Source organism: Neomonachus schauinslandi, chromosome 9 (assembly GCF_002201575.2).
Source record: "Neomonachus schauinslandi chromosome 9, ASM220157v2, whole genome shotgun sequence".
Lineage (NCBI taxonomy): Eukaryota > Metazoa > Chordata > Mammalia > Carnivora > Phocidae > Neomonachus > Neomonachus schauinslandi.
The window spans coordinates 69,891,372-69,912,069 of NC_058411.1; the positions used below are offsets into that span (position 1 = coordinate 69,891,372).

The following is a 20,698-nucleotide window of genomic DNA, read 5'->3' on the forward strand; positions in this document are numbered from 1 at the left end:
AGCAATTTGAAATATAATGTTCTATGTTAATGTTAAAACAAAACAAAACAATTAATGTGCTAGAAAAACATACCAGAAATTAGTTGTATGAAAGTATTTTGGAAGAAGGTCTTTCAAAGTCTGATTTTGCGATGAGAACTTCCTAACTCCCTCCAAAATACATAGGAATGTTTAAGATGACAAAAAGACATCTTTGGAGTTGGTCTTTTTTCATTTTTAAGATTTTTATTTATTTATTTGAGAGGGAGAGAGAGCAGGAGTGGGGAGGGGGGCAGAGGGAGAGGGAGAAGCAGACTCCCCACTGAGCAGGGAACTGGACATGGGGCTTAATTTCAGGCCCCTGAGATCATGACCTGAGCTGAAGGCAGACGCTTAACCGACTGAGCCACCCAGGCGCCCTTAGGAGTTGGTCTTTAAGAGATATTAGATTTTCCATATATTCTTCACTGCAATAGCTTTTTTAATAATATTCAAAATACTATCATGTTTTTATTTTGCCTTCTTAAACCATTTTAAAGGATTTCTTTTTGATGTGTTTGTGTGATTTCTGGGAGTTGGAGGATGCACAGGTGAGGTCCATGCCAGTTGTCACTTCCAAGCAACAATCCCACTGAAAATTCTGGCATTAGTTTGTAATCTCATCTATTAGTGGTTACAATAGACTGAGTTTGGCCCATGAAAATGTTCCTTTATCTCAATTTTTCTCTTCTTCCGTGGTAGCAGGCTTACCTTTATAATTTTATGATATTTTTGTACTCCTGCTGCTGGAGAATCCACTGCTATATGCCTTAGTTTCTTCACCTAATAAATTAGTCACATAGATCTTATAACTTCTGAGAGGAACTGTGCAATTTTTTGTTCAGTGCTAAGAGTTCACTGACTGAGGAGGGTTTTCCACAGCATAATGATGTGCAAATGACAATTTAAGTTAATTAAATTCAGTGACATTAAACTCACCATAAAACTCCCAATGTGTACAAAATGACTCATTTCCAACAAGCCCTATTTAATATCATGAAATTGTAAAGGTTATGATTTAGTTAGCTATTATTCCAAAGAATCTTGAGGCCATAATTAGAGTATTTTCTTTTCTGTAAAAGAAGACTACTTTGCTGTCATGATTATTTTTACTTATGCATTCAGGACATTTCTTAAGTCATGTTTTATTTCTTTACATGTCACAGGGAAAAAAATGGAAAGAAGGAATTTCTCAAATTACCCGAAGTAGAAATAGAGTAAATAGTAGATACATAAAAGAAAACAGATGAGGGAGAAACATCTTTCAAAAAGCAGCACTGAGTGTTGACTGGAAGATATAGCAAAAGTCTTTTAGCTAGAGGCCATGTAAATGGGTACTGCCTTTCTGGGACTTACCTTGACAAGGGTCTTAAACATGTACATGTCCTTTGTGTTAGCAATATCCCTTCTTGGAATTGATCCTAGGGAAATAATTTGAAAAGTGGGAAAAATATATGAACAAGAATGTTCATGCAAGTGTTATTTATAATGGATATTTTAAAAGAAAACTAACCTGCAAACAAAATAAACATCCAAAGATAGGGGACTAGTTAACAAGTTATAGAGCATGTATTTTATTAAATACTAGCCAGTCATTACAAATGATTATGTAGCTCTATATTATCTTCATGGAGAGAAGTTACAACATAATAGTGATAAAAGCAGTTTACAGAACAGTATGCACAGTATGAATCAACTGTAATTAAATATATATAAAAATACACACAGGCACACATAGGAAAGAAGTTTTGTAAAAATAAACAATGCAATTTTAACAAATGTTATCTCTAGGTGGTGCATTTATGTAGGGGTTTTTTTTTTATCCTGTTTGTTTATATGAACTTTTAATTTTGCTACAATGATCATGGATTTCTTACATAATTTGAATGCAGAAAATATAAGCAATTTTTCTGATTCTAAATTCTAATATGAATTACCTAAAACCACTGCAGTGTCCTAAAAGACTATATAAACTGCAGAAATAATGAAGGTGGATAGGTGGATAGGTGGATGGATGGATGGATGGAGAATTGATCGCAAATAATAGCATTATTGCAGCTCTGCTATTACTCACACAAAACCACCTTATTTAAGAATGTTTGTACTGGAAAGTTCTCCTGCTAAAAATATTTTAAAATAAAATGGCTTTCTAATTTTGAATGACCTTTATTTTATTTTCAAATTCAATGTATTTTTATATAAGTTCTATTTTATAAAGATACGTACAGTGAGCCCAATTTATTTCAAACTAAATGACATGGCTAAGTGATTTTGATGCTGTCCCTTTCAAGGCTTAGACTGGAAGATGATTAAGCTAGATAAGTAGCTTTTCTGTGCTTATGTTTATGCCATAATTCCTCTAAGTATATGTATTAGTCAGCTATTGCCACAATACTGCTGCATAACAAACTAGCCTAAAAGTTGATTGCTACAAGAACACACATTAAATGCTCATGGATCTGCAAGTGACTATGGCTCAGCAGATCAAGGCTAGTTTGGCTGGGAGGTTATGCCTCAGAAAGCAAGATGGCTGGACTTGGCTCTAGGCTTTGGATTGGGTTCGGGTCTCACCCATTGGTGCTTGTTTTGGGATAAAGTAGCAGCAGCTACCTGGGGCATGCTCTTCTCACGGCAGATCACTGGAGCATGAAAATCAAGCAAAATTATAGTATAGTATTCTACAGGATGAAAAATATCTGTCCACTTTATTGGACAACTTTAGAGCAAGTCTATCTCCAAAACAACCAAAATCAGTTGGAACATTCTCCAAAAACAGAAGCTGGTTTACAACAAAAGAGAAGCAAGTCATAGAAAGGTGTGCTTTTCCTCTTTGATCTGGGAGGGTTCCTCTAGTAGATAAAAGGAGAAATGCAAGTTACACATGCTGTATTTAAGTCTCTTTGGGCAAAAATTAAGAGTCAAGGACATCACTAGAAAAATGCAATCATCCTTCCCTAAGAGCTCTCATCTCGGGCACCATGGCGCCTGCCATTATAAAACCCTTAAACACACCCTCACTTACTCTCTCCCATCTAGCCACCAGAGTTCTCCAACAGTCCCATATGCCCCTTTAATCCCCAGTGCTGCGTAGGTTATGTTGTGTCATCCATAACACAAATAGAAAGGATGACATATTTTCTTGAGACCTATCTGAATATGCCCGATGATACAGATAAGAGGAGGCAGAAAAGTCAGAATACAAGTGAGTAACATAGAGACCTATCCTGTCTCATGAGACATGCAGCATGGAAGGGACCTTGGACTAGTTCTGGTAAGCATAACAGAGTTGTAGAGGATTATAGAAGGTAATCTGCATGAATTTGAATTCTTGCCAAGGAGAATTTGTGCTTGAGGTGAGACTACTATCTAACAGTGTAATTAAAGCCTTGAGGTGGAAAGCTGGGGGAAGTGAATAGAGTCCTGCCAATTTTGCTGAGACCAGTCCTTTTGGAGGCTCCTTCCTCTTTCTCTTTTCCTATGCAAGAGCACCACAGGGTGATGATGCTCTGAGTCACTGTGAAGAAAATGAATTGTCAAGGTATTTAAGTGGAGGGTGGCGGTTTGTCCCCATCCTACCCCTCTGGGCCCCAAACTGGAAAGATATTAGTTCCTGTCCAAACCATCTCACTTCCTTTCTTTAGTTCCTGAATATAATATTGGAATATAAAAGAAAAAAAAAAGCAAAAAAAAAAGGACTATCTTGTTCAGATACTTCCTGTCATCTTTGCCTCAGTGTATACCTGCCAAATTAAGACCAGCATTTACCTGAGTAAGGTAGTTTGGGGGTTTTTTTGTTTAAGCTTTTAGGAAAGGGACACTGTGGGCAAAATTCTATAAATAAACTTAAAGGAAGAAATAGATAATTTGTTATATAGGTCATGCAAAAACTCATATGAAGCAAACCATACATTCAATGTGGTGTTTATAAGGCAGGGACTTTGTGCATTTAGCAGCTGTGCTGTTAGTGGGGAGGGCTAGCCAGGTTTTAAAACTCTTGAAGGTTTAATCCTAGCCTGGAGATAAGAGAGTTATCTGGTTAATATTTAAGTTGACAATAAATAGAGAGATGCAAAAAAAAAATGATTAACAAAGAGTTTGGGGATCAAAATGGGGTAAATACATCATATGTACTACCCCGCTGTAATTAAGTCAACAAAAATAATCCGATGTTAACTAGGTTTTCATTATTAAATAAAGCTTAACCATTATAAAAAGTGATATACTTCTTTTTAATTTTTTATTGCTATGTTAATCACCATACATCATTAGTTTTTGATGTCGTGTTCCATGATTCATTGTTTGTGCACAACACCCAGTGCTCCATGTAGAATGTGCCCTCTTCAATACCCATCACCAGGCTAACCCATCCTCCCACCCCCCTCCCCTCTAGAACCCTCAGTTTGTTTTTCAGAGTCCATCAAAAGTGATATACTTCTAAAACTGCCACCTGAATAAGACAACTATTTCTTATCCATTGGGGCACACCATCTTGCCTGACCTCTCAGCAGTATTCAACACAGTTGATCACACCTTCCTTCTTAAAATACTATTTTCTTTGTTCCAGAATTACCCAACAAATCTCCAGCCTGGAAGTCACCTGTGATAGCTCTTCCTCCTCAAGATCTCTTAATGCTGTAGCTCCTTGGGAGTGAAAATGGGCTTTTCCCCCCTTGACATTCTACGCTCCTTCTATACACCAGCATCAAATATCATCTGAACACCAATGGCTCCCAAATATCGAATTTCCAACCAGATCTATTTTCTGATCTATTTTTCCAAACCTGTACACTATCTATTTGACTATTCCACTTGGTTCTCTGACAAGATCTCAATCTCATGTCCAAAATGGATTTGTTAGTTTTCTTTCCTAAATTTTCAACTATATGAAATATGCAAGTGACATCGCCATTTACCCAGCAGTTTAAGGAAGCAAATAAGGACTGTAGTTAGTTTCCATCCTTACTCCCAATCTGTTAGTAAACTTCATTTTTCTCACCTCCAGCACATAGTTTAATCTGTCACCTTTTCCTCATCTTCCCAGTTGTAACTCTTATCTAAGCCACTTTCATCTCTCTCACCCAGACTGTTACAATAGTCTCCAAAGTGTTTTCCTTTCCTCTACTCTTGATTTATTTCCACCCATTCCCCACATAGTGCAAAGTGATCTTAAAATATAAGCACGTCCCTGACACCCCTCCACTTGAGGAACTACAATGGGATTAATAAAATAAATCCTGAAGGCATCGCATGAACCTATTCCTCAGGGCACACCATTCGCCTCTCACGAATTATGCTCCAATCACTCTGGTCCTTCTTCCACTTCAGTGATGGCATCAAACCCTCTCCCCACATCTGGGTTTCTGCTCCTCTGTTCCTGCTGTTTCCACCTAGAACACTCTCCCCCAGTCTTCCCTCACTAACTCTGGTTCGTCCTTTACTTCCCCAGAGTTTCCTTGACAAATATCCTTTTCCCCAAACCAGCTTAGGTTCCCTTATTATATACTAACCTCTTACTTCATGGTATGAATCACAGTTTCTAACTATATATAAATTTGTTTAATATCTTTTTCCTGCATCAGACTCTGAGGTCACTATGTCAGGAATCATATTTGTCATTTTCAAACTTCTGCATCCCCAGTGTCTAGAATAGTGCTGGGCATATGATTAGTTTCAATAAAACTTACACAATTTCATGGATTAAATTTTTTAAAAATTAAGCTGGTTTCATAAACAGTCTCCAGGTAGTTATCCCATTTATTGTTTATAAAAGGTACACAATATTTCATCAAATATGACTAAATTATTATTAAGCATGACCAGATTCATGTGATTAATTAAATAGGACCAAATAAATTAAATTATGACCAATTATTAAATATGACCATATTAATAAATATGACCAAACCATTTCCTGTTTCCTGAGAAATATTACCCATTTTTGCTATTACAATTAATGTTGCTATGATAGAGCTGTTTCCTTAAAAGAAATTCACAGAGGTAGAAACCATAGGGCTATAGTTTCTGAATATTCCCCCCCCACAGGATCATCAATTTTTCTTGGAAAACATTATAACACATGACAGTACCCCCAAAATGACTGATCTTGAATAATGCAGTCATACTTTTTAATGCTTATCAAAGAAAACATACCTACTCTATATGAACTCCAGTCCTACAACAAAGTCTCCCCATGCGGATCATATACTCATTTTATGAGTCACAACAGTATTGACACTAGTAAAGTCTAATTTCTTATAAGTCCTAGGAACATTTCCCATTATATTTTATGTGTGGTAAAATTATAATGACACCAGGATGTTTCTCAGGAAGACATATTTATTCTGAATATGACATCATAAATCTCATCTAGAGTCAAGGCTTTTAATTGACTCAGCTATCAATTAAGTAATAAAATGACTTGTTCTTTGAACTTGTAACTTGCAACTAGAAACTCATTGCCTTTATCCAAGGATGAATTATGAAAACTTGAATTAGAAACATGAAATATTTTTCAGTAAGATTTCTAAAAAAAAAAAATGAATCTGAAAAAGGATTTTCAAAAATACCTTTTTTCTTTAAAAAAAATGAATATATTATCAAGTGGGAATAGACATAGGACAGAAAGTGGGCAAAGAGGTAGTCCGTTCAGAGCCCACAGCATCCTTAAAGCCAGGGATCAAGGCTCTAGCAAACAGAATTGTGATTTTATTCTAGAAAGAGGTCTGTTTTGGACCAGGTCTAAATGAGGAGTGCTGTGATGGGGTGGGTCTGAATCTGATCTGGTCCAGTTAGCTTCTGGACAACTGGGACATTTCCATGTCCGGTGTATTGGGGCTCTTTAAAGATGAACGTAACATGGTTCCCGGGTTCCTGTTTCAAGCAGGCTCAAGCCCATCGCTGGGGCTGCACTCAATTTTTCAGAGGCAATTACTTCATGAACGTAGCTGTTTCTTTCTTCTCTCCCTTCCCTTGTTTCAATAAATAAATAGGCATTTCCCCCCAGGGCCCACCATGCTAGACACTCTAGAGGATATAAAGAAGATTCAGGCAAGTCTCAAGCCTCGAACAGGATGGATTAGACCTGTGCAAAGATACTTGCATGGTGTAAACAGACTGCAGTAAGACACAGGTTAGCGAGTTCAAAGATGCCTCTGGCAGTTGATGAAGATTTCCAGAGGAGGCATTGCAGACAGCTCAACAAAGAAAGACAGGGTAGGATTTAGGTACACAGAGATGAGGCCTGGCGATTGGAGGAAGAAAGGGCATCTGGGCCAAAGGAAATGCATTTCACCTTTATTTAAAGTGCTTTTTGTTTTTTCCCCCGTCTTTCTTGGCTGGGTGGCCCTGGACGGTGCATCTGAAACTTTAATGTACAAACGAATTACCTGGCAGTCTTGTTAAAAGGCAGATTCTGATTCGCCAGGTCTGGGGTGAGCAGGAATCTGGATTTCTTGTAAGCTCCCAAGTAATGCTGAAGCTGCTGGTCTGAGAAGGGCGGTCGTGCTTGTTTGTTTGTTTAAGATTTATTTATTTATTTTAGATAGAGAGCGAGCGAGAGCAGGAGGGGCAGAGGGAGAGGGAGAAAGAATCTCAAGCAGACCCCACACTGAGTGCAGAGCCCCACGTGGGGCTCAATCTCATGACCCTGAGATCAGGGCCTGCACAGAAACCAAGAGTCTGACGCCCAACGGACTGCGCCACACAAGCGCCCTGGGAAATGCAGCTAAAGTTCTGGGCCCACGTTCCTACAATGAGGCAGCAGCAGCAGACGTCATAGGGCCGCCTGGGGCTGAGCAGGTCCTTTGGGCCTAAAGAGCTTCTGGGGACAGAGTAGCAGGAGCTTCTTTCCCTGTGGCTGTCTTGGGAGGGCGATGGGACCAGAACATACAGAAGAGGAGGAGCTGCTGTATGTCACAGAGGAGCCCCCTCCATCTCAGATATGAATGGATTGCGTCATTCTCTCCTCTAAACTAGCAGCACAGAAGCTGGGGGAGAGAGAGCAGCTCCATGTGGTCACTGACTTGCTTGTGTTCTGGCAGAATAAAGGACTCTCTGTTAGCTCAAAGCCTAGCTGCTTTGCTGGATCTTGGTGGAGACAGTCACTTTAAACCAAAAACAGGTCTTTCGAAAACATTGCTGAAATAAAGGAAGGAGTCATTAGGATGGTTCAGTCTAACAGACTCCGAACTTAATACAACAAACCCAAGTTTGAGTTAAGGGGGAGTTCCTGCTGCAGGATTGTGTGTGTATATACACACAATCTTAGTGTATATATATATATTTTTTTCTGCTGAATACTACTCTTCAAGACTTTTAATTCGTGCAAGTCAAGTGAAAAGAGAAGAAGAGTCATACTTGGCTATTTGTGATAGAAATTCAGAACTAGTCACTGTTTAGATTTATCTGTATAATGTCTTACTAAATCGAGTCCTAAGTTCATAAATACAAATGCTGAAATCTTTAAAGTATTAATCTATCCCCTCCCCCCCTGCCATTTCTTTGGAAATATAGTAATAGGTGAAAACACACTAGGATATCTGGACAGGAGAAGGTAAACCAATTTTAAAGCATTTTCTATGTATGTTAAATTGTTTTTTGTGAAAACAGGAATGCTATACTGCATCTGGGGAGATAAAATATGATTGCTTGTAGCAGAGGCCGTGCTTCTAAGAAACAGCTCAGACTGGAAACTCAAAACACATTCTGGGTTTCCCCCGCCCATTTTTCTTGCAGTTACCAAGATGCGTGGTCAGGAGATGAAAGCAGTATTTACTCAGCACTTGCTGTGGGTCAGGTACTGTGCTATGTACATTACACATGTGTGCCCTTTTAATCCTCCAATGAATACCATACGTAGATGGTAAGATGAGACAAGAAATCTGGTATCTAGAGAAGTTGTAGACTTTGCCCAAGGTTATATAGCAAGAAGGAGATGAAACAGAGGTTCAAACCCAAATCTGTCTAAAACCAAACCCTTGCCCTTTCTACCATGGCATGCTGCTGAACATCAGATTGTTTTATGTTTCTTGCTGAGGACAGTTTGCTTCCTCATGGCAGATATTCTTATTAGATGTTAAGTTACATCTAAAGTCCATGGGGTTAGTGACTGGTTAAACTTAAAGACCTCTAAGATCCCTCCCAAATGTTCACCTTCCCTCCCAGGGCTGTGCCTTTGCACATGCTGTTTTTAAATTCTGCTTGAAATTCTCTTTGCTTTTTTTTTTCCTTACTAATTACTTCATATTTCTCCTGCAGACCTCAGTTTGGGCATTATTTCTTCAAGAAAGTCTTCCTTTCCTTTGTCCACTATTTCTTTTTCTTTTTTATTGTGCTTTACTTTACTGTGCTCCACAAGTAATGTGTTTTCCTACAAACTGAAGGTTTGGGGAAATAGCAAGAGAACTAGAATTAGAACTGGAGCCTGAAGATGTGACTGAATTGCTACAATCTCATGATCAAACTTTAATGGATGAGGAGTTGCTTCCTCTGGATGAGCAAAGAAAGTGGTTTCTTGAGCTGGAATCTACTCCTGGTGAAGATGATCCTTGCATGATGCCACCCTCTAGATCAATTAATTGCTACTTTGCACATTTCATCAATCAGGCATTGGGCAGCTGTCATTGTAGCCCCTGCTACAGCTGTTGCGTACTCAAATATCCCTTCTGTGGCTGGGCAGTCATAACCTAGCCCATATTCTACAGAGTCTGGATGATCGTCATCTCCTTCCCGGCTGAGCTTCTGGAGATGCTGCAGATAGGCATCAGCATGGAAGGTGGTCATCTCCTCCACGGAGGCTACTTTGGGCTTATGTAGTCTCATTTGCTTATGCAGTGCATATGCATCAATCAAAGAATGTACCCTCGGGCCAGGGACATGCTGGCATACTTGGGACTGTAGATGTCAACGGGGCAGCGACTGCCCGCTGTCCACTGGGTCCTCCGTTTTCCAATTCCATCTGTTCTGGAGCCACGGTCTGGATCCAGCTTTTTTCAGACTCAACCCCGGCTCTGGTTCCTGTTCCTCTCCTCACTATTTCCATTATATACTTTTAATAGCCCATACCTTTGATTGTGAAAATTATCACAGATGCAATTTTATCCTTATGCAGGTGTTCAGAATAGCAGATTCTTTCTTTTTGGAGGTCAGCTATTTGTCTCCTGTCCCCGATGATGCACCTGAATGGAGACAGCTGGTAACTGTTTGTTGATGGGCTTCTGAGCTAGGCATTGGATGAGGGAAATTGAAGATTTTTAAGACTCATTCCCTGCACTCAAGGAACTAACAATCTGATTGGAAACACATGGCTAATATATATTGATTAGTAAATTAGGGACAGAATGTGTACCATGGCAACTCAGTCAAAAAAGGAGGACTTCAATTATAAACCAGCTAGAATCCTGAATGAGTAAAACCATACACCAATACTAATTGTGTGCATAACAGAATAGGGTCCCTAGCATAAGCACCCAAAGCCCATTTCAATGCTGTGGGTCTCCCAGATCCCACCATATCATGTCACTAGAAGTGACAGGTTTCACTCCCAATTGATACATACATGCAACAGCCACAGACATAGCCCTAGCCTGGGGGTGATTCTGTTATTGCCAGGGTAACCATTAGGAATAGCAAAATAATATTGCCAATATTCCAGGGACTATGGCCAAGAAAAATGGCAGTGTCACATGGATCAACCTAAGAGTTGAGACTTCTTGAATTTCTTACCTGAAAACACATCATCAGAACAAAGAATCTGAAAAGCTGTTAGCTACATTGTGTAGAATTTTTAAAAAAATACAGACTTCACTGGTCTTGAAGACATTGATTGATGATGCTAAAAGTGATGGGCTGTTAAAAATAGTTACAATGCACAATTTCCTAGATCAAGCTGTCTTTGTCCATATCAGTTCATTCCATTTGTTATGTAGACAGCCCTTCCTTTTACAGCCCCGGGCAACCTAGGGCATCTAAATCTGTGGGTGTTTTAGGTTGAGGTTGAAACTAGGCATTATAGGTTTCAGGAGAACTCTAGGGGAACGCAGTTTTTTTTCTTGTACCACTTAATGCTCAGAAGCAGGGTTTTGCCATGTGATCTGGTGTCCTTATGACCACGAGTATACTTGTGCCACAAGAGAAAACTGCTTTCATGATTCCCTTTTCTATTCCAGAATATAATTGTAACTTAAAAGTCTGTAATTTGGCATTTAGATGACCTATAAGGCATTTTTCAGTTTTACGGTTTCACGATTAGACATCAAGAGAAAAAAAACCCCTAACTATTCTTGCTCTTGTGTGTGGGATATTTCTGTAACCAGATGCAAAAAACTGGTAACAATGCTTCTTGGAAAGGGAAACTTTCTCTTTACTGAGACTTTTGGACTGAGCTTCTTTTTAATATGTATTATTTACTACCAATAATAAAAATTATTTAAAAAACAAACACAATTAATAAAATTTAAGTAGACAAAGCATTTTATTTGGAAAAGAACATGTTTATATCCTGTTTATATCTTTTAGAAACGTTTATATCCTGTTCTTGTTCTTCTTCACAATTTTATCATTATTGTGATTTTTTAGAAAAAATTCTTAGAGGGGTGTCTGAGTGGCTCAGTCAGTTAAGCGTCTGCCTTTGGCTCAGGTCATGATCCCAGGACCCTGGGATTGAGCCCCGAATCGGGCTCCCTGCTCAGCGGGAAGTCTACTTCTCCCTCTCCTCCCCACTTGTACTCTCTCACTGTCTCTCCTTCTCTCTCTCTCAAATAAATAAATAAAATCTTAAAAAAAAAAAAAGAAAGAATTCTTAGGGTCTGTGGGAGGTAAACAGAAGATTTGGATGATATAAATTGCTATATATTCTGCAAATATTTGTAACTACCTGTTATGTGATAGGTCCAGGGCTAGGTACTTCCTCCTTTCCATAACTTCTGGAAGGCTTCTTGTGTAAACACCCAAGCATTTTTTTTCTTTGAGAGTTCTGCATGCATAAAATGCTTCCCATAGACAAGTGGTGGTTTGTTCTCCATGAATGTAGCAACCAAGGAACTCACCTGCTGTGACAGTGATCCAGGGCACGAGGTAAGTCCCAGGTGTCTCACTGAGGCAAAGACTGGACTGATGACCTGCAGGTGAGACAGAGGGAGCCGTACAGAGGCTGGGAGTCATTTTGAGTGACTGGCAGTAGGAACAAGTACAGAGATATCTTAATTCACAAAATTGTCCAATTACCCAAAAGCTGATTCCAAAGATTTGTCAACAGAATCCCACACACAGTAAAAGGGTTTGTTAAATCAAAGAAGCTTCCTGCTTAAGACAACTTTTGTAAAGCCGTAGAACTTCTTTGTCTACATTCTATTTCATATAGATATGTAGGTAAGAACAATGCTTTATATTTGCTTAAACTCTCAGTTTTCAAAGCCCTTAGGCAGACCTATTTGTCTGAATCCTCACAAAACCGCTATGAGAATCGTCCGACAATTTCACACATGAGGAAAAGGCAGCTTCGAGGTGGAGCCTCTTGCCCATGGAAACCCAGGTTTAGACCAGGACCTGGGAGTCCCACCTGTAGGCACTCAGCCCCACCACACGCCTCTCCAATTCCAAGCAGAGTACATGTGACTTTGTTACGGAAATGCGTCTGATTTTCATAAGACCGCAACGGTGAAGGTGCCCTAGGTATCCCCATTTCTCCCATTCTTCCCCTCCAAACCACCTTCTTGGGTCTGTAGCAGCCCATCTTCCTAGAGCTGGGTCCGGATTATGTCACTCTCTTCCCCCAGCATCTTTGCTAGCAACTGAATGAAGTTCAGGCTCCAAAAATTGGCAGTCAAGTGCTCTGCCCCAGCCTCCATCCATTGCTCCAACCCCCTTTCCCATTTCAGTATGCTATTTCTTGCCCCTTACACTCTAAGCAGGTGTACTACCACATAGTACCCCAGCAGGGCACAGGCTAGGGTGAGGTGTGCCACAAAACTTAAGGGGATGTCAAGGAACTCAGAAACCATTATAAATATTTTGATGCAATATTTTAAAAATTAATGCAAAAAGTGCATGATGAAAAATATCAAAATTTAAAATAAAGACAGGGTCCAGTAGGTTTTTCCTTTTTCTTCAGACTCCAAAATGCCTCTGCAGGGCACTGTTAACTGATCCTGCAGTGACTTCCCCCTTGGATACTTTTATTAATGATGTTTCCCAAAAGTTAGTTCTCATTACCCCTTTCCACACCAGTAACTTCTATTCTCGAATGCCCCAGCACCTATCCCTAGCCCTCTTCTGTCTGGAAAACCCATTTCCCTTAGTAACTGGTAGGACTTTGATGGCCATCTGAATCATCTTGGATCCTTTCCAGTGCCTTCCTAAACCACAGTGGGCACTCAGCACCTCTTTGCTAAAAAAAAAATGCAGAAATCACAATCCTCAAATTAGCTCTCTGTGGGGCCGAGCAGAGAAGGAACCCAGGTATATTTTGTTTGCTCCAGTGTTGTTAAAAACCTGTACTTGTTATCAAGATGTAAAAATCAGGATGAGAAAAAAAAAACGAACTTTCTGTCATTCCTTTAAAAATCAGAAAATCTAGCAAAAGTAGGCCTGAATTCTTCCATGACAGCACTGGGCGTTTAGAACAGTGTGCCTTTAGAGCCCTCTCCACCGCTCCGCATCCTAGCTGGCTCACTTATTTGCATTACCTGCCAGGCCCCGTTAGCGCTTTGGGTTTGCAACCCCAGGCTTGATTGCACTGGATAAAACCCATGTGCTTGATCCACTCGTTCTCTACTGTTAGAATAAATACTTCCTTGTCCTTTCAGTCTTGCAGAGAGACTCACAGAAGCAGCTTACCTTTCCAGCCCACAAACTTCTCACAACCCGTGAAACTTGCATTGCCCTCCGCACACGATTCCCCCCCCACCCTCCCACGGTGCTTGGCTCCAGGGCCCCCTCCCAGGCACTGGCCCGTCCCTCCCTCCCCCGCCCCACGTCCCGCAGTCCGGAGCCCGGGGCGGGTCCCCGGCTCCCAGCCGCAGCTCTCTGCCCCGGGCCAGGGCGCTCGGGCTCGCCCCCGGCAGCACTGGGCATGCTCAGAGGCGGCCGCGGGGGCAGGTTTGCTTCGCAGGCGCTCGCACTCGGCGGCGGGCGGGCGCGCGGCTGCAGCTGGAGCTCCAGCGCCTGGAGTTGGAGTTGCCGGGAGTTCCCCCCCCCCACCCCTCCCTCTGGGCGCGCGGCAGCAGGAGCCCGCGCGGGAGCCGCGAGCGGCGGCGAGCCAGCGCCCGGGCGGGCCGAGCCTTGTCCGGAGCCCGGAGCCCCGCGCGGGACAGCCCCCGGGGAGGAGCCTCGCCGGCTGGGACGCGTGCCGCGCACTGGCACTGCCCGGGCACCAGCCGGGCTGCACGGTAGGGCCGGGGCGTGGGGCGCCGGGCGGGCGAGGCAGAGGCCAGGCCGGAGTTGGGGGGTGGGGGGAGATGCGGCTGCAGCAGCCGCGGCGGTCAGGGCGCCCCGCGCTCCGTCCGATGCGGGTGGCCGGGGCAGCGATCCCGTTGCGGGGCCAGAGGAGTAGGCAGGCGCCCAGAGATACGCGTTCAAGTTGGCGGGCGGCGGGAGAGGGGGCTGCGCGCCCAGGCGCAGCTGCTTTGTGCGCGCAGTGAGGGACTCGGTCCCTGGTTCTCCCCAGACCTGGGACCCGGTGTGCGGGAAGGGTTGGGCAAGCCGCGGAGCGGAGCAGTTTCCTCCGAGAAAGTTGAGGATGGACCCCATCTTCCCGCACTGTCCCCGCGGTAGCATGAGTCCCGAGGGTGCCGCCCCGAGGTCCCAGTGTGGAGGAGCCGAGTGGGTCGCTGCGCCCCTGGGCTGAGTTCCTCACCCCTGGCTGAAATCCGCGAATCACCAGATCTTCGCTTCCGTGGCGTCTTCTAGGAAGATCATTCCTGCCAAAACTGAGGTAGGCTGTCCGGGCGGCAGGGCTCCCTACCTTCAGGGCGTGTAGCTGGGCGCTGCCCCCTCCCCAACCTCCGACGTGGTCAAGGGCGCGGGGTTTCGAGTTAGCGCGAGTAGCGCGGGTCGGAATCGAGCCCCACGCACATGGGGCAACATGTCTGGGGTAGGCGGATGGTACAGTTTCTCCTCCAGCCTTTCCTCAGGTTTACAGCACCCCGCCAACCCCATCCTGTTCATCTTCGCAGAGGACAGGACTTGAAGGGAAGGACCAGGTGGAGAGTTTGAGTTGACATTCTGCTCCTTAGGAGAGGGTGCCTGGATTGTATCTACCTTGGGCTCTGGCCCCAGGACTTCATAACGAATCCTCTCTTTTATTATTCTTCCTCAGACACTGGGTGGGAAAGAATAGGGCCAGTGGGTCCACCAGAATGTCCGCCTCACCCCTCGGGCTCCTAACATCGCGTTGCAGGCTACCCCAGGACCCTGGAACTGGCATTGTGCAGATTGCCGGGGTGTGGAGGATGCTGCTGGTTTCTTCTAGCTCCACTTTTTTCACTTCTTGTTTTGAGTTTTGGGGTTTTGCCTGCACACAAGTCAGAGCTGCGCTGTCATAACCCTGGGGTGGGGGGGGCGGGGGAGGTGGCTAGTGGTGGTGGAGGAGCTTCAGCCAGGCAGTGAGCCGCTGTTCGCCTCAGAGGCTGCTAGTGGGAATTGGTCCAGAAATGATTATGCAGGCTAGAAATATGCCTCTCTCTTTCTCTCCTTTTTTTTTTTTTTTGGCTGAACACCTTGGCTGTTGGGTTTGTGTGTTAAGTTCTTAAAGGGCCACCTACACACTGCTCCAGTGCCATGCTTTAGGGGCTCACCATTTCTGCTGTATGTTTCTCTTTTTGCTTTTTCCTTAGGGTTAATCTGCTTTGGGGCAGATTTCCAGCTGTGGAAATCACATGGCGTGGGTACACAGGTTCTAGAGTCAGACCTGAGGTCAAGTTTTAGCTTGATAGCTGATAGACAAGTAGCCACTCTGAACTTCAGTTTCCTCTTCTATCAAATGGGGATGCTAGGGGCCTTATCTCCTTTCATTGCAGGATTGTTTGAGACTTGGGTGAGATAATAGAAATGAAGGTTCTAAGAAAACTTGAAAGCACCGTTCAGGTCTTATTGTGGCTGTGCTCTTTACTCAGTTTTTCTGAATTAATGAATTCTTTTAATTATACTAAGACACCTAACTCTTCTCCCCTCTACCCACTCCTCACCAAGAGGCTTAGTTGCTCAGGTCTTTGGAAATAGCTGTGTATCTTTTTTTTTTCTTTTCCTAAAATCCACCTCTCTTGATTTTAAGGATTGAGGCTCGAGCTCTCATATTTATCTGAGGGAAGAAGCATGATGTAGATTAGGAGAGCTCCAGGGTTGCCTTACCAATGTTCAGAGTCCTGGGCCCCAGAATTGGCATGTCAGCTAGACCCCTGTGAAGACACCTAAGGCTGATGAGTCAGCAGACCCTGGGCTGGAGCTCTGACTTGGTCTCCAACAGTGACCTTGAACTAAGGACTCAACCCCTCATCAGTCTGAGATTAAGAGCCAATAGTCACCAGAGACAAGAATGGGTGGGATTTCCTCTCACTCAGCTAGTAAGGGTTTTATCGGGCTCCTGAGCCTCCCTGGTGCTGCATCTTCCCTAATCCTAGGGCAGGGATTCTCAAGCGTGAGCATCAGAGTCAACTGGAGGGCTTGTTAAAACAAAGATTGCTGGCCTGCGCTGGCAGAGTCTCTGATTCTTTAGGTCTAGGGTGGAGGTAGGGGGGCCCAAGAATTTGTATCTCTAACTAGTTCCAGGTGATGCCAGTGCTGCTAAGTCCAGGGACCATGCCAATAAAATGACTTACGGCAGGGAGGGCTGTGTGTGAGAGAGAGAAAGACAGAGGTGAGGTTTGTTCTGAAATGCAATTATTTTAATACTTCACGTAAGACAGGGTGTTTTGGAACTTACCTAAAACACTATATTTCCAGTACCTGTGTCCACTTCCCATTGTCCAGTTTTGTAATTCTGATTGCTCTTCAAATGAATGCATTTTACCCACACAGAAATCACACACTGTAAAATCCTCAGTCCCTGGTTACTAGGTGACTCCTGAGTAGACTGAGATTGGTGACCCCAATATTTATAAATCCAACAACTACCCTCTTCCTTTCTTTGGGGATCTCAGACATTTGTGTGGAGGGGATGCATAAAGTTAGGGCAGCTTGAACCTTAAGATTGGAGAGCAGGTCGAATAAGGAAGTGTTAAAAAAAAAAAAAAAAAACCTGGCAATGTGGTGCCTTCTCTGAATGAACGGCTTACCCAGACCTGGCAGGGTGGGGGAAGGTGAAGTATACTCTATGACAGATGTTCTGTGATGGTCAGACCTGGCAGAGGCCTTCCCTTCCTCTGTCGAATGGTGGTGTCGTCCGTGACTGAGATCCTCTCTCACTCTGAGGGGGAGGAAGGCTGACTTTCAGGACAGCCGTGCAGTATCAGCCTCTCGGTATCATTTCGCTGATAATCAAGCACTGTTTGGCACAACCCAATCTTAAGCTCTTCTCCTTGTCCCCCAAGCTAGCGTGCTGGGCCGAGAGCCCACCATGACTAGTTGTGGCCTTGAACTTTAACTTCTTTGTATCAGAGAGGCCTTGGGAGGGAGCCTGCTTGAGTTGGGAGGGCTCCTGAGATGACATCCTACAGAAAAAATAAGGTTTATGTAGCACCCAAATGACTAGGTGTAAGAGGAGATGAACACTTTAATAAGTTCTTGTGTTGCCTTGCCAAACGGAATCCCGGCTGACCGCATGCTTTATCTTAGCTCTCCATTTGTGCTTTGTTTTAGTTTTAATATGATTAGCACTAGAAAGACCTATCAGTAAAATCAGAGACCTATTCAAAAACTCAAGTGTACCATTTAGTGTTTTAGTAGATAAAACTGCAAGGCCCCTGCCTGTCTTCCTGATGGTAATCAGCACACAGTGAAGAAACACCTTCCGGTTGTAATTCTTCAGATTCACTAGCTAATTTAAATGGTTTCTCCTACTTAACATGAGTAGGGAACGTTTCTATTTTAAAATTCTTTCCCATAACTTGATGTTTATATTTTGGGTGTTACCCCTACTTTTCCCTGCTAAGCTTGCCTTTCCAGTGTGGGGGAGGCTTCTTTCCTTATCTCTGTCATTAGCTTTTCTTAGCACATGACCAACTTGGTATCTTCGCTCCCTTGGGTAAGTCTGTTGTGAGACTGTCCTTACGATACCTTATTTCTCTTTGGTCCTTGGATGGTTCTGGGTCAGAGAGAGTCACAGCCCATTCCGGGAACACTGTTCTCCACCACCTTCCTAGAGCGTGCTTAAACTAAAACTTGGGTTGTATGGTGCTAACGCAATTCTAAAATACATTTTTTTCCTCCACATTTTATCATTTTCCAATTTCAGAAATCTGGATGGGTCTTCAAAATTATGAACACTTTTAATGTGTGTTTTTTTCTTTTTCTATAAACTGACATGGAAATAGAGTGACTTCCAATTGACAATATTCTAAAACAAAGCAAATTTGATTCCTTATGCAGGTAGAAAATATGGTTTCCACTCCATGCTGTCCAGCTGATAGAATTAAGCAACAATTGAATTAGCTTAGCAGTTTCCAGAGTACATCAGAAGAATCCTATTGGGGTGGTGGTTAATAGGTGTGCTCTTGAAAAGGGCAGATCAATGTGGAAGCGCTGCCTGTTATTTTTCCCTCTTAGAGATTCTCAACATGTGCATCATCATATCGCAGTCTCTGAGTTAAAAGTCTCAACAACAAAATCTTGGTTATATTTAATCAATTAAACGTTTCCCAGAATGCAACATTTTTGAGGTTATATGTGGATCTTCTAATACTCCATTACCAAAGTAGCACATCCCAACAATTCTAATATGGTAATTAACATCAACTATGGGTGGGCTGGTTTCACCTAGTTTATCCCTATGATATAGGGGCGTTCATTAAATAATGAATATCGATTGATTAATGGAGTCTATAGGTGATTACTATATTTCAGGGTGGAGAGAAACCATTTTAAGCTGTGGTGGCGAAGAACATCTCCATGGCGGGGATAAACTGTGAAAATGTAAATGATGGGTGGTTGTACTTTTGTAGAGAAGAGAAGGGGCATTTTAGGTTGGTGGCATAATGGAGCAGGAGTATGAAGGCTTGTGCCTGTGCCTGAATGTAAATAATTTTCAGAGCACACAGGAGAAGGATCATGCCTCACACAGAGTGAGACTGAGTGAGTCTGTGTTGGTGGTCAAAGAACCTGTTGCTCTTTCTTGATTCTGTGAATTCACTGAAGTAGCCATGAGTTCCGGGGACCACAGAAGAGCTACTTGTGGAGAAAGAGGAGGGCCCAACACTCAGATTAAAAACAAGGAAGGGCACCTGGGAACAAAGAGAGACTCAAAGTGTTTCTAGGCCTCTAGGGGACAGCGGGTCCAAGTACAGAGGGAAGTCCCGCCGAAGAGTCTTGGGTATTTGGAAGAGCTTTCCAGGAAGAGAGGGTGTGACTGGAGTTTCAAAAAATAGCATGAAGGAAGAAGTCTTACCACTCAGCAATTAAAAAGGCAACCCGATTTTAAAATGGGCAAAGGCTTTAAATAGACATTTCTTCAAAGAAGATATACAAATGGCAATAAGCGAATGAAAAGATGGTGGACGCCATTAGTCATTAGGGAAGTACAAATCAAAACCATGTATCACCTCACACCCATCAGGATGGTTGTGATCAAAAAGACATAGAAGAACAATTGTTGGTGAGGCTGTGGAAAAATGGGAACCCTCCTGCGTTACATTGGTGGTGGGAACGTAGTAGTGCAGCTGCTCTGGAAGACAGGCAGTTCCTCAAAATGTTAAACACAGAGGTACCTGAGGGCCAGTTTCAATCCTGCGCATATACCTAAGAGAACAGAAAACATGTTCACACAAACACCTGGACACAAATGTTCACAACAGCATTATTTGTAACAGCCAAAAGGTGGAAACAGCCCAGATGCCCACCCGCTGATGAATGGATAAACAAAGTGTGGGGTATCCATACAATGGAATACCAGTCAGCCATACAAAGGAATGAAGTTTGATTCGTGCTACATGGATGAACCTTGAAAACATGCTATGTGGAAGAAGCCAGACACAAAGGGCCACTGTCGTATGATTCCATTTGTATGAAATGTCCAGAATAGGCAAATCCATATTGACAGAACGTACATTAGTGTTTTGCGGGGGCAGGGGGGGGGGGGGGAATGGGGAGTGATTATTGATGGGTACAGATTTCCTTTTGGGGTGATGAAAAATGTTTCTGGAATTAGAGAGTGGTGATAATTACACAACTTTGTGAATACTCTACAAACTATTGAATTGGACGCTCTAAAAGGGTGAATTTTATGGGGTATGAATTCTATCACAGTAAAAAAGCGAGAAGCCTGGAGTGAAAGGAGAATGGTAAGAAAAAAGTGGTCAGAGAGATCTAGGAATAGCGTATTCGTTTCAGGCCAGATTTTCTTTTTGGGGAAAAAAAAAATACCTAGATGATTCCTTTGTCCTTGCTTGTCTTGGGGTCTTTCTAGGGTTTTCCTGTGACTCTTTGATCCAAAGTCCTTCCGTTGAATTAAAAGCACTTTGTTCCAAGTGGCTCCTGAGTCAGTGGGATAGTTTTTGTGGCCTTGGGATCTTCAGATTGGAGTATGTTTCTGGAC

The 20,698-nt window shown here is 42.9% G+C and overlaps 1 pseudogene; it reads right to left on the reverse strand.

Moving 5' to 3' along the window:
• Nucleotides 1-645: 645 nt before the first annotated feature.
• LOC110585492 lies at nt 646-10,752 on the reverse strand (annotated as a pseudogene).
• Between the last annotated feature and the right edge of the window lie 9,946 nt (nt 10,753-20,698).